The sequence below is a fragment of the Protopterus annectens genome, chromosome 14.part0, assembly GCF_019279795.1.
Source record: "Protopterus annectens isolate FY-2018-M chromosome 14.part0, PAN1.0, whole genome shotgun sequence".
NCBI classification, from domain to species: domain Eukaryota; kingdom Metazoa; phylum Chordata; order Ceratodontiformes; family Protopteridae; genus Protopterus; species Protopterus annectens.
This window is the reverse complement of record NC_056748.1, coordinates 571,228,716-571,241,565: the sequence shown is the minus strand read 5'-3', so window position 1 is coordinate 571,241,565 and position 12,850 is coordinate 571,228,716.

Here is a 12,850-nt window from a genome sequence, read left to right as displayed (position 1 = left end):
ATGTTTGTCCTGTATGTAACTGTTAATCAGGATTAAGAACATGGCATTCATTAGAACAGATCTTTATTGAGATTCCATTATGCTAGAAGTAAAAATTATGCATACTTTATAGAAAAAAAAATATTTTTTCACTTTTAACATGCTCTGACACAAATGCCAAGTTTTAGGCAGCTAAATCGGTGTGGTCAAATTCACTTTTGAGTGGCACTGAAATACCTAAGGACAGAATAACATTCTTAGTTGCATATTGCAGCTGAATACCTTGCTATCACTGTGCAGTAGTTTTGTAAAGAAATCTTGAAAAGAGACTGACTTGTCCTTTTTTCCATATGTACCAAAATACATACCAAGATTCATAGGTTTTCAGTGTCATAATCTAGCATTTTTATTATATTCAGTTTCCATTTGGAATCTATTTCTTTTCTTTAACAGAGCAGCTTATTTGGCACTGTGTAAGTAAATTCTGTGAACCTGAAAAGTTATCTGTCTACTACTCCAAGCATTGTACACAAACCAATATGACACAATACAATAAAATACGGTGCTGGTACAGGAAGTCCACTCATTTTGCCTATGTACACAGCATAAAAATTATCCCCAAAAGACTAATTTGAGGACAGATTTAAAAACGGGACAGATTTTCTGAGGCTTTCACAGTGTGGAAGAGAATTCCATTCCACAATTACTCTTTCCATGAAGCAGTTATAGGTTATGTAACAGTAACACTACAACCATCTTAATGAACCTGACTTTGTAACATTCTTTATTCCTAAGTATCCCAACTAAGTGACTTTTACATTATCTGTAAGTATAGAGAACAAATTACTGTTGAATAATATGTCCCTGCGTATCAGAATCTCTTGTGCATACATTAATTTAGTGAATCTTTTTCTTTTTTTTTTTTGGTAAATGGATATCAAAGTAGGCTGCTATATTCGATGTTCAGCCTTATTTGAGAAATGTATACACACATTAAAACATTCTCATCATTAGGTTTAATACATTATTTTACACATACTGCGGCTTACTCCATAACCACATTTAACATGATGGTTAAATTTTAAATTATTTTTTACAAATAGTTCTAGCTCCTTGCATAGTTTGACACTTTCAATCTGTTTTCGATTTATCTTGTATTTGCATGATGCATCAAACGTAACAAAATACATATGTTTAGCCTTGTCAGCATTTATACTGTTATTTTCCTCTTGCAATAAACTCACACATTGCAGGTATTGCTGTAAATTGAAATGTCTTCAAAGTTACTGATGTGTCTTCTGAGCTTTAGCAACAAAACATACACGCTGGAATCTATATACTAAACATATATAGGATAAAAAAAAAAAAAAAGATCCAGACCAACAACTTACCCTTGTGACTCCCCTGTTTTACCCCATAAACTATTGCAAACGGTTTAAGAATACTACCTGCCAGTTTGATCCATCATATCAGAGAGGCAGAAATACCAAATATATACGACTTATTGTCAAGTTCTTTGTGGTCACCTCCATCAATGCTTGTACTAAAGCATACGCAAATTGTATCTACTCTGAAACTACTTTACAGAGCTTATCAATGTTATTACAGAAAAATATGATAGTAACTGGATAATAAATGATCTTTAACTTGTGTATAATATTTGTTGCCTTTTCTGAAAAGTGAGGGGCTTTAATATGAGAGTTCTTCATAATAGTTTCATAAAGGCTGATTCTGGCTAAAGAGGTCTGTGGGTAACATCTATCTGAATACCTCTGAAGTTAAAGCATAATTTTTAGAAGCCAGATTTTCAAAAAACAAAATCTTACTTCAGTATTTTCCTGTAAAGCAGAGATGTGTGAATAAGACACTCAAGAATGATTCTCAAAAATATTCAAGTTATTCTATTAAGAACTGTTGGTTTCCTGAGTAGTTTCATTTGTACTTCCATATTCCTCACTTTTTTGTTGAGAAATTAATTGTGAAAGACATTGAAATTCATCTGAATTTTTTTTGAGTGACAGATTTAAGTTTAACAAATTGTTCTTCAACTTCACTTTTGAAATCATAGACAACATCAAGGATTTTGTGGTTAAAAATTCATATTGCATGGGACATACTTAGGATTTCAATGAAGACAGACATGCCATTAAAGAGGCTTTATTGGATCTGGTATGTTTTCCTTAAAAATGTTTCCATAAATCAGTGTTGATCCCTTTGATTCTGTCAACATTTAACAATCAGACTCTAAAAAAGGGATGCAAGGCATTTTAAATTTTATATGCAGATATTTTCTGTGTGTGAGTTTCTCTTTCACGATGTTAACTCATCCAGTGGCATCCTGGAATGCCTAACAGATGCCAATTCATACTGGTCAAATAAGTCTTGTGCACATGTGCAAAACATCTGCATTCCAGCTACCCCTACATGTTTCTACTGCTTCCTTATAGTTAAAACCTGCTTAGTCTTTTTAATTTCCCCCACTTCACTGCCAGTAACAGCTCACTACATTTTCTTCTCGTCTGCTTTCTTCTCAATGACTATCATCGCTCTAGCAGTATGCTTCTCGTGGTCCTGTTTTTAAGCCAGGCTTTACTGAGAAACCATATTCTTTCCTTTACTGATTCAGATATCTTAGTTTTAATCTATTTCCCCTGTCTACCCTATTAAGGTATATTTTATCAAGTTAACCCTACACAACTTACTAACACTAAGCTGAATGGGTCAAAAACCTGTCAAATATACCCACACAAGTAAAAGCATAAACATAAAAAAAATCACTTTATGTAGTGGGAGAAGCTCCCCTCTCCTAAATGACATTTTAGGCACTCTGCCCCATTGTCAGTCTTACTTATATATACTAATCCCACAGTCACACAGCTTTAGGGAATAGAGAAGTACTCAGAAAAAAATGAAAAAGAAAATACGTTGATCTCACAGTACAGTGACATAATGAATAATTTAAGGTCATTTACATCATAGCCAGTTGGAACAGGAAAAATGCATTCCATAAGACAACATTTAAGAAATGATTTTCCATCCTATTATTATCAATCCTGTTCTGTCAAAATATTGACCTTCTGATAATACCTTTTCTACTTTTTATTAAATCAGTTATATTTCCTTATACTTCCCATTTCCCATTTCATGTAGCATATCCTTATGAAATCCCCCCTCATATCTGTCGGTATTCTCAGTACACTTTGTCTTCTTTCTGCATTGGCCCATTTGCACTCTTTTCTCCTTTTCCATTACAGACCACATTCTGCACTGTGCTTTACCGATGCTCAGTCCTGAACTCCCAAATTCTCCCATTAACCATCTTCACTCTAACCCTTTACCCTTGCTTTGCTGATTATAGTTTATTTCACTTCCCATTAAAATTTCTCCTATACTGTAACAAACCCATTTTTACATTCTGCCCACATCTCCAAGAATATGTCTGTCTATATAAGCCACCACTGCTGTTATCAGAATTCAGAATTTGCAATAAACTCAGATATCATTCTTGGTGCTGGCCTCTTTTTTTGGATTTGTAGTTCATGGGTACAAAGTTTTTCCCAAAGGGATAATGACATCAGCTGGGTATAACAGCCCTGTGTGTCTTATGCTTAGTCAAACACTTTGCTTGTGCTGTGCTGATGAGGTCATAACAAGGCCAAAATATGCATATCCACAACTAGTGGGGTTTGGTTTTATTGGACTGAAATTGTTCATTAAAATGATGAAACAAGTCATGGGCATTCAGAGTCACCAATTAGCTGAAACACCTGATGTTCATAAGGGTCATTTGCATATATCCCATGTGCCTCTGATACAAAAGGTTTGGGAGGTCACTCAGTGAAAGTTCTAGCTTTGCTGGAGTTTTTGTTTTGTTTTTACTGATTGTTTTTTTTTTTTGTGACCTTCTCACTTATTGTTATAATTCCATAGTGGGGAAAGTATTGAAAGCCTTGGTGAGGTCAAGATAGGCTGTGTGCACTACCTTACCCTCATCTACTGCTCTAGTGACAAAGAAGTCAATCAGGTTTAGTAGACATGATCTATCTTTTACAAACCCAAACTGAGTAGGGTCCAGGGTTTGGAGGTTACCTATGTCTTTGTTTATAAGCTCCAAGATGATACGTTCCATGGCCTTGCAGATCAGGCTCATCAGGTTAATGGGGTGGTAGTTTCTGGGGTCTGAGGTGGCACTGCCTCTGTGAAGTGGGATAACTGTTGCTGTGCGCCATTCACTAGGCACATAGCCTAAGGTGAGGCTATGATTGAAAATGGTACTTAGGTGGGGTGCCAGTTTGTTCTGTAGTTCATGCACTACGCAGCCTGGGATATTGTCTGGTCCTATGGATGCTGTGTTCTTGGCTTTGGAGAGTGCGGTCTTCACTTGTTCATCCATAATTACAGAGGCTTTGCATTCTTCTGGTATTAAGATGGGCCCTTTGGAGGGTGAGGGGGGGGGGGAGTAAAGTTAGCATGGAACCTACCTGTCAGGATGTTGGCAACATTGGTTGGTTCTGCATATTTAGTGCCAAACCTTTACAAGTAGAAACAAGTACATTCAAAAAGGTTCCTCAGTTCTAGTAATGCTAATTCCTTTGATCAAACCATTCCTGTTTCACCGAGGGTGGGAATCTTTTAGCCTTCTCCATTAGCAGATTTTCATCCTTCCTCTACTACCACTAATATAACGTCCTGCTTAGTAAAATCTGACTAATTAGCAATGACCTTCCACTTAAAACAAACTTAGAAGCCCACTAAAAACCATACAATATTTCATGATTGCTATTTAACAAAGCTCCTCTTTACAGACTTTCTTTCTAAATATAAATGGTACAATACTCCAAATAACATAGTCCCTGATGCTGTTGCATACTCCTCTCCATTCCATGCTCTTACTCACAGATGCATCAGGAAGTCTGTTCCCATCCACCATAAAAAGAATGACAAATTCAGAAATAAGTACATGTGGTGGAATTTCCATATAAACAAAGCTTTCAACAATGAGAGGAATCTAAGAACCTTCAACCTATCTGTAGCAAATCACTACTCTCCCAATATAAAAGGGACCTAAAACTAATAACACCCTAAAGCACACTACCAGGAAATTCAAGGGCAGGTGTAAACTCAGGGTTGCTACTAACTCTAAAGATAATCACCCCCATCTTTTTTAGCTCCTTTAGAAAGCTTAGAAATAATGGCCATTATTGTAATGACCTCATGTACAGTGTATTCGCACATTATGAACCCACACGTATTGCTAATATTCTCATAGACAAATTCAATATTAACATTATGCTCCCATCCGGGTTAGATGCTTCCACCTACCTATCATCCTTTCCCTTCCAAACTGGTTTGGAGCAGGGAGCATTCATACTATCCAAAACCAAGAATACTAACTCCACATGACCTGATAATATCTGTCTGTCTGACAGCTAATAAATGTAAAACACCACTTAGACAAGCCTCTCTTAAACCTCTTTGATTAAAGTTTTTACAGAGGCTATATCCTTAAAATATGGTGACTGAGCATAATGCTACCATTACACAAAGTTAGCCCCATGACAGGTCTCAGAAACTATGGTCCTACCAACCTCACAAGTATTATTTGTAAATTTATGTAGCACATAATTGCCAAGCTGATAAATGACACAAGTGATCAATAAATGTTCAAACCAAACCAATTTTGATTTGTAAAAGGTAGCTCATGCCTAGTATATGTAGTCAACTTCTCTGGATGAGTCACTGAAACCCTAGTTGAAGACCTGACAATCAATAATTCTTAACTTGACTTCACCAAGGTTTTATTTCCATCCCACATGCTGACATCATAACTTAATATAAATACATATGCAATCCACTGGATGGCTAAATGGCCAGAACTCATATTGTTAAGGTATTGGGTACTTCTTTATACAGAGTAGTATCAATAGTGAAACAACACAGGGTTCTGCCTTTAACACCCTGCCATACTGTTAAGTGGGAACAGGATGTTTTGACCCCTGCATTAACACATCCCATATCTATATCTGTAACAAGGCTTTATAATAGTATATAACACTCAGCAAGAATAGCAAAAATATATGACAATCATACACAATTGCACAGAAAGTAAGTCGTCATTAGAACAAAATATTATTTGCTCACAATTTCTTAATGGGCTAACTTTATTGTGTGTGTGTGTGTGTGTGTGTGTGTGTGTGTGTGTGTGTGTGTGTGTGTGTGTGTGTGTGTGTGTGTGTGTGTGTGTGTGTGTGCGTGTGTGTGTGTGTGTGTGTGTGTGTGTGTGTGTGTGTGTGTGTGTAGATATATATATATATATATATATATATATATATATATATATATATATATATATATATATATTTAATTATTTAAACCATTTGCATTTTATCTACATAAAATAATAACATTATTAATGCTAATTTCTTATGATTGCAATGTTTAAAATGTTGAATATGTTAACTTCCTGTGTAAAATTCCTGATTTATTTTATTGTTGACATGTTAAAAACTATTGTTAATTAAATTAATTATATTTATATATTAAATAAAATGTATTAAAATGTTAAATAATATATTACATTCATATGTAAAATTCCTAATTAAAATATTAAGTAGTAAAATGCTTTTATTAAATTTAATTGGGGTGAAATAGTCTAGGGTCAAACTGTCCAATAAATACTCTCATAGAGAATAAATGTGAATTTTAATATGAAAGTGTGTCCAGTTGCATCGGGGTCAAACTGTCTTGCTTCCTGTTGAGCATCTATTTTTTTCAGACATGAAATTAAATGTCAAGGTACCATAGCTACCTAAGTTTGTTCATGACTGCAGACAGGGTGCATTTGTCAAAGCTCCCTCAGATACCCAGCAACTCCAACAGGGTATAGACCAGATCAACTTCTGTATTGTCATTCACATTGTCACCTTAAATGTCAAAAATGTAGTACAGTTACCCTTGGTAAAGACACCCTCCCTTACCACACTGCTGTTACCCCTCTATAAACAGATACTGTTATCCAGGACTTTTGTAATTATGTTGATAACAATGTTCCTTTTTGCTACCATGTGCTGATTGTGGATTGGATGTCCTTCTAATTCGTTCAGCTGATTTTTAATGGTATCTCTTCTAGGTGGTTTTAAGTAATTTTGTACATTTATGTTATACAATATCTAGCAATAAAAATCACACTTAAAACAGATCTAAAAAAAAAGAATTGTATTCTAATATTGTTCTAACATAAAACACAGCTGCTGGACTACATAATGATTTTTTAATTAGTCCAGAGACCTTCTTTGCCTTACACCTCACAAACTGAACGTTTCCTCTAAATGTAAAATTTTAAATTATCAGTAATTCTGTAATCGAAACATTGGGGTAACTTAATAGCTCCATTGCTAATTCTGAATGACCAGTCACACTGAACAAAATACATATTGCCACTTTTATTTTCATAGATGGTTAAGCCAGTGTTAGGCCAACATAAAAGTTCAGGCAGTTATTAATTGCTATTCTATCTTTTTGACTAGTGAGCAAAACTCCAATTTTAATATCATCCACGAATGCTGATATCCAGCAGAGATTATATGAAGGTAAAAGAAAGAAAGAAAATAAGACAAAATGTTTAGTATGCATGAACAACTAGCAGATATTCAGATTTTCTCCCAAATCTCAAAGACAGGTGATGAGTGGATTAGCATTCCTCTGATTTGCTGCTGGCATGCATGATGTTTGCCAATAAGTGTGTGCATGTACACTGAAATATCTGTATCCAACCTGCGAAGGATTGTATGTGAAATACCTTGTGATGAGCTGGCACCCCATACAGTACTGCTTTCTCTGCCTTTTGCCCACTTAATGCCATGAAAGGCTCTTGTCCTTCTGCAGCCATGAATTTGATTAAGCAGGTAAATGAAGAGTGGGTGAATTAATGAATAGACAACATGACCATCTGTGGAACTCTTCTGAAAATTTCAGGAAAGCAATTTCCACCACAGGAGTCTGCTTGGAAATGTTGCGAAGGTGTTGGAAAAGCAAGATGCAAATGTGCAAAAGCAAATGATTCCCATGACTTTTTTTATCTGCAGTTACTCAACAAGCTAAGGTGATACAGAGCATCTAGGCTAAATTAAGTTATAGGTATCTACTGACTGAGAATAATTTCGCATGGTGCATTCCTTAGCATGAGGTAGTCTTTGCAAGTGCATTTAAAAGAGATATTAAGAAGCTTTTTAAGTGTACTCCTGAAGGTGCGTTGGTAGCTTTTATAGGAATATATGAGCAGTTATTCCAGTATATAAAAATAAGATACTCATCATGTCAATGATGTGATATAAAGGATATATAAGGTGCTGGCCTGTAGAGCACTCTGAGTAACTACTCTAGTAATTCTTTAAGGGGCATTTTCGGTGATAATATGGGATGAAGAGAGATGGTTTTATCAAAGTCACTGCTAGGTTATATTTCAGTTATGCCCCATTATTGGTCAAAAATCAAGTGCAGTAGTGTATTGTGGTAAATTAACCAGATACGAACTTTGGTAAGCCTCTGTATGCCTGCTTTTGTTTGGAAGTCATGGTGGAGTGAAGATTGGTAGGAATACTACAATAGCTTTGGCTACTGCGAGAAAGGTATATCAAGTCATAAAGTGGAGAGCACACTGTTACAGTAGGCCTAGCTGTTTGCTAGTATGAAAATCGCTGAGTTATTGTGGCGGTCACATTTTCTCTCTTTATTAATATCAACAACAGTAACTTGATTGTACTGATTATCTTCTTTCCAAACAATTTCTAGACTGTATGAGCAGAGGGGTATGAATTATTAGGAATTATTAGGAATGTGCCTTTGTTTTTGAGGAAAGTATTACATTTTTTAGTCCAGGATTTCATCTTTGTGAGAATTACTTGAAGGTCAGATTACTTTTTCTTTTTCAAATGCTTTAGAACAGTAAATAAGGGTGGACTCATTTGCATACTGAATGAGATTGTTTGAATTACTGAATGCTATCATCTGGTTTCCAAATATGATTATAACTGAAACCAAAAACATACCTTTGTTGTACACCAAATTTTACTATAGTGGTTAGGCAGGAACATCTAAATGAAATTCATGTATCATTTATCATTTAAACAATTGTACCAATTCCACAAAATGGCAGAAAGATCATAGGTGGCAAACCAGTAATGATAACCAACCATAGCTGACCATATATTAGAAAGCTTCGACAGGTATAGAAAAGCAATTTTTACAGGTTTTTCCTTGATATATACATACACACATACATACATACATACATACATACATAATAAAGTCAGTACTGCAGTAATATGTTATGATCATTGAATGTTTTAAGAAACAACAGTGTATTCATTTTGATGCAGTTTTGATAATAGCGAAAGTAATGTCTTTGGGTGAAAGTTGCAATTAGTAGAGGTATAACTGTGCAGTCAGCTTTCCTGACTGACTCATTTGTATGGTGAAGATCTAGGATATTCCATTGGCTGCTGCATTTAGATACGAGAATAGAAAGTGATCAAAGGACAAACATATGAGTTATAACTTTTTTATGAGCCTCCAGACTACTGTAATTGGAACTGGGAACAAATTAATTGTTGATGCTGTATCTTTCATCTTAATGATAGCATATACTGAGATCCTGCTTGAGCTAGGATATGTTTTGTAAAGTGTCGACAAAGGTGTGTAGCTTCTAACAGACAAGTGTGTTAGGGTTTGGCTGATGTGTTTTTCCTGACTTTTGGAGTCTGTTTTTATCATGCGAGGCATATTTGTCATTGTTTTAGTGGATGATTTGCTGAACTAAAATATGATTTCCTTGAGTCTACTTCATAACAGTGAAATTTCATAACATAGAGATCAGAACATCTAAATCCCAAAACACTGAAAACTCGGAACATGGAAAGTGTGCTCCATAATATTGAAAACTACAGTGCATGTGTAAATAATATCCTCTCCACCTATAACAACACCTAACTAACAAACACAAATTCTACTATGTTTGTGCAAGCCCCCCTGCACTCCCCACACCCCCCATAAATTAAATATACTCCAAGATTGCACTACAGTGGTAAAAAGTTAATGTCCTAACCTCACTGTGTCACAATCACCATACACTGATATTATTTACTTGTGCAATGTAGTTTTCAATGTTATGAAGCACACTTTCAATGTTCTGAGTTTTCAATGTTTTGGGATTTCAGTGTTTTGAATTTTAAATGTTCTGGAAGTGTTATGAAATTTCAATGTTATGAAGTAGACCAATTTCCTTAGTATATATTATTTATGTTCACTTTGTTATGTAGCAGCTTGAGAGTATCCATGTTTGGAGTTCTTTCTCTATTAGTCATCTTTATTTTCTAAGTGTTTGATTAATGAGCTGAGTGACAGCAGCTGAAGTCCCCATTTGCATTTTTTCAGAAGGCGCAGTGGTGCAGCAGTACCATTGTCACCTTGCAGGAAAAGGTTCTTCGGTTTGATCCTTGGCTGGCGTGCCTTCTGTACAGAGTCTGCGTGTCCTCCTGCATTTGTGTGGGTTTCCTCCAGCTGCTTCGATTTCCTCTCACGTTTCAAAGACTTGTGTCTGGGGCACATCTCCACAGGCCTCCACTGAAAATTGGTTTTGTTCCAAGTCAGACTTTCCCAGTAAACAAATGTTAAATAAAATAAAGAAATAAATTTCATTTTAGATGCTACTGGATAAATGTGGTAAAGCTTATTATGTGGCATCCTTTGGAGAGTCTGGAAGACTCTTAAGAATAACCCACGAAGAGATGCTTTTCAGAATGTATTTTGAATGACTTGAACAGTGTACCTCTTTGTTTGTATATGGGTAATTGCATGGAGTTTTGCAGAACAGGCCAATGTGTCAGAGAAGATTATGGCACTTACTACCACATTCTCTCTTGCATGCTGTATCCCTTATGTGCAACATCAGCCATGTTTTAGTGACTGGAAGGGTACCTGGCTAGATGTATGTGATCCTCCCTTGGAGCACTGGATGTTTGTTGCACACGCTTCATGCACTACAACAAATTAACAGGGTAGGGCACTGTTATTACACAGACTAATTGATTGCAAAGAAGGACATTATTAACTAGCAGTTAGAATTAAAGAGCTATCCTCATTAGTTTCTTGTGAGATGTGAGGCCTCTACTTTCAGGTATAGCATGGTGTATTGCCTTAAGTAAGAATTTTTAAAAATTTGCTTTGTTTAGGATTAGTACTGTTCTGCCTCAGTGAAACAAATGATCAGTTAAATAGTTTTGATAAAGAAGCACTCCTGTACCCATTTATCTCCTTTTCCTAAATAAACTACCTCTACAATTACACTGCCATGAAGAAAACAAAGGCATCAAAATGGAAAGCTCATCCTACTGCATATAATGCGCAGAATAATGCCAAAACCCTTGCAAAACACAGCTGCACCAACTATTTAGAAATAATTAACCAAGATCTAATTTATAGCAATACCACAACAAAACTGTCAGTTGAACTGAAAAACAGGTTCACATAAAACTGTAAAACACACCAAATTCCTAATAACTGCCAACTGGTTTTATGGTAATGTAGAGAAAAACCTTCAATAAAACTAGCCTCAACACAAATCATGCTCCTGTTATTGACTGACTGACTAAAGTGTGTTCCTGAATAGTTTTAAGTTGCATTACTCTGAGGATAATAAGTTGGATGAAGTAGTGAGTATGGACCTTGGAGCTCCTTTGGGAAAGTCATCACTGATTTCAGTGACAAACTAGCAAACTGAAGTAAATATAAGTAATCTGGTGACAACGAAAACAATGCAGTGATTTCTCTAAATGTGAAGTGTATCTGAGGACATTAACTCACACACAGCTTGCAATTTAACATTTCTTTTACATACTCTCTGAATTCTGTCACAGCATAGTCCAGTAAGGGTCCATTTGGAGTAAATGGGAAAGACAAAGGTTATAGGGTTAAGAAAAGTTGCCTATTATAACAAGTGTTTTATGTCTGCATCACATCTTCAGTAAGAATAGTCCATTCATGTATTCTGTGAAAAGAATTTTATATACATTTTTCATTGATACTTACCACTTTTCTGTCTCCCATTATGATTTCTTGATTTCACAGACTGTTTTCAGAGTATTCATAGAGGTACAACTACAGGTTCTATTAATGCATCTGAATTTTCCATTTTTAGAAGAATGTTAAGCTTATCTGTGTTTTTACAGCGTCTTTTGCAGTCTACTCATGGCTATTTGCCTTTGTATGCATGGTGTTTTTCTTGTGACCATGTAGAGATGAGTTGTGCACATGCAGTATGGATTTATTGTGTTTGTTTATAAACAAACAGAGAGAATAACATCTTGTTCCTTTTGACTATACTACTTCCTCGCCATTATAGTATTCCACATCAATCATACCTGTTCATCCCATACTATTGTTCTGCTTATGTCATTTGACACAAACCCATTTTCTTATCTTCTTTAGTTTTGTTACAACTTTCTTTCAAATTTTGTACCATTTTCTTGGGAATTTGTGTTATGAATAACTTCTTTTTTGCATTTTTTTTTGCAACTTATTTAATTTGCCATTTTTTCATAATTCTTCCCTCTGAAATTTCAAGTTAATTTATAATACTTTATATATCAGCTTTGTTGCATAAATTCATTTAGACCTCCTTCCAAAAAATCTGAAATATCATTTATGAAGGCAATGGAAGGCTCGGTTGCTAAGTTCTGTGACTGCTCAGTGGAAAGAACCTTTTTATAATAATGACTGGGCCAAATCACCCAGTCAGTGAATCATTGAATTAAGATAGTAATTAGGACTATAAACTCACAAGTATGCAATTCCTTGCAAATAAATGCTATATTCA